This window comes from Frankliniella occidentalis, unplaced genomic scaffold, assembly GCF_000697945.3.
Source record: "Frankliniella occidentalis isolate FOCC.00 unplaced genomic scaffold, Focc_3.1 Scaffold138, whole genome shotgun sequence".
In the NCBI taxonomy this organism is placed as follows: domain Eukaryota; kingdom Metazoa; phylum Arthropoda; class Insecta; order Thysanoptera; family Thripidae; genus Frankliniella; species Frankliniella occidentalis.
In genome coordinates, this window is record NW_026267265.1 from 701,319 (window position 1) to 704,111 (window position 2,793).

A 2,793-nucleotide genomic window follows, 5' to 3' on the forward strand; every position below is an offset into this window, starting at 1 on the left:
CCCCCCGTCTCCCGCAGCTCACTGTGGCGTGGATTGGGGTGTTCCACATCTGTCATGCGACTCGATCACCGAAGCCCGTGTCCGATGCGATGCGCATGCAGACGAGAGTAGCCGTGACAACCTCGAGGCTGGGCTGCTAAAAGCATGTCGTACAAAAGCGAGCGTTATCTACAGTCCCACATTTCGGGCGCAGTTTTTGGCTCCCGTGGCGAGGAGCTTTGATTCCCTGGGGGTTGCCTGAATACCATGTGGGCCAAAGCGGACGCCCCAGTGTTGAAGGCTTACCTAGTCCCCACGCCCGGAGGTATGCAAACCCGTGACACTGGGCTGTCGACTCTGGCCTGGCTTTGATACATCCAGTATCTGGCGTTTGCATCCTAAATTGCCTACCTACGAGGTAGCTCATTGGGAGCTACCCCCTCCCCCACCCTTCAAACCGCGCCAAAGCTCACACTTCTCAGGACAATGAGAACGCAATGTTTGTGCCCTGTCTCGTTTAAATAGGGGAACGACTGAACACCGCTTATCAGCCGCCAGTGCGCCCATGTCGTCGTGAGCCGGGCGCCCCGTGGGGCCGCGCCGGCTGCGCGGTCGGCCTGGAGACCTGCACGCCGGGGCCGCTCGAGCTGGAACAATAAACTGGCGCAGCGCGCGGCAGCGCGGGCCACAGCAGATTTGGACGTCATGGGGACCCCGCCCCCGCCGCCGGGGGACAAAGCGCCGCCTGTCGGGGCGACAGAGCGGCGGCCTCGCGAGTGCACACATCATGAAGGGACCACGGCGCCGCCCTAAAAGGCCGCCGCCGCAGCCGCGCCAGCTCCGCTCGCCGATTACAAACGGAGCTGAGCGGCGTCAGCCAGGGCGTCAGCTCCACCGGACCTCTGGACGCGGCGGGGACGGCGTGATGCAAGACGTCCCTGAAGTGCGCCTCACGACAACTTGTCACTCGCGGCCACCCCTGCAGGTTCCTGGGGGTTGTCCGGGGGTCGGGGGGTAGAGCAGCAGGCGAGCGCCTGTCCCGGTAGGCCGCGAGTTCCGTACGGCTGGCGGGCGGGCGGGCCTACCCCGCCGGGCGGCAGCAGTAGCAGGCGCTCGCAGCCCGCCCGCGCCGCCCTTGAGTCGCTGTTAGCTCCGCGACCAAAAACGATGTCATTTCATCGGAATCGCCTGGGCGCGTGCGTGCGTGCGTGCGTGCGTCAGTGGCCGCCCAGCCCCAGCGCGCGTGCGTGACCAGTCACGTTGCGGCCAACACTAAGCCGTGCGGTCACGCCGCTGCCGTGGACCCGCGCTGATCGACATGCGGTTTAAAAGCCAGGCAAAAGTCCAGTCCACCTACGGCTAGCCTACGGCTTGGGCTATCCTCATCCTCTCTCATCCACCCACACTACGCCACGCCACGCGGCGGCACGGCATCCCGTCCCCGTGACGGATAGCACGACGCGTCATTCTATTGTGACGGTGCGTGATTGTTGCACCTGCGCGCCACGGCGGCCCCTGTCTCCCTGTCCACGCCGGCCCGGCGCCGCGACGCCGACGCCGCTCCACTGCGCTCTTGTGCTCCGCTTTTTATTTTACCTCTCGCGAGCCGATGGCTCTTGGGAGCGGCCGGACCCGCCGCGCCCCACCCGCGCCGCGAGCAGGAGCAGTCCCACGGTGCGGAGCGAGGTCGCTGAAGGTGCGTCACCTGCTGGCGCGAGGAGGGTGGAGAGGGAGAGGGGTACCTGTTCAGGATCAAAACGGATCATTTTAGTGTGTGGATGCGCTCCCGATTCGAACGGGGCCATAAGGCGCCTGGTGAGAGTCCCTAGACAAGTCTATTAGATACGGCTGCATGCGGTACACGGTAGAACTACGAAATATTCCGGGGTGTGTGTGCCACCAGAACGACCAGAACGACCAGAACGAAGCCTCGGGAACCATCGGCAGCGCCCTTCGCCGTTACCGACCCCTCGAGCCTCGAGCCTCCGAGGTCGGCGGCGTTGTATAGGAAGGCACCCGTAATGATAGACTCGCGAGTCCAGCTCCCGCCCCGCCCCGCCGCACCCCGCGCCCCGCCCTGTCGAGGCATTCCGTGGTGGCTGGTGGCGCTGCGGCGGCGTGACGCGGCGCGAGGTGGCGCGGCGTGGCCGGCCCGCGCAGGACCACGCCGACCGAAAGGTGCAGTTGACACTTGAGAGCGACACTTAACTCGACCACTTTACAGTGGCGGCCGGACAGCCTGCAGTCAGACGAGCCGCCCTTTGTTCCGCCAGCACGCCCGCCCCGCCCCGCCCAACCCCGCCCAGGGCCGTCCGTCCTGGACGGAAATATTTAACCCGCCGGCTCCGCGCTAATCAGCCACCGGGGCAAGGGCACAGGAGCGAGGAGCGCGCCTCGCCGGCACCGGTCAGGATAGTTTAGTGGCTTCGACATTTTTTTTATACGTCGTGTTCATTGTCAGAGGTCTCATTCTCCTACCGAGGAGGGGGCGGCCACCGCGACCCGGATGCGCGGAGGAGGGCGTCCGTCTCCAGCAGCAGCACCTTGGTCGAGGCTTCGGCCCCGCCCGGCGGCGATGAGATTAGCGGCCCCGCCCCCTACGTGCGTAGGACACAGCCTTTTCCGTGTCGTTGCGCACGGGACGCAGACACCTCCCCCGCGGACCGCGCCGGCGGCCCCTGGGGAGCACCCGGAGGCTGGGCGCGGTCGCGGCGGTCATCTACGGCACCAGCACGGCCTCCCGACAGAGATGAATGCAGCTCGGCCTGGGTGTGGCGCCAGGGGGCACTGTAGCGCCTGAGCAGATTGAGCAGC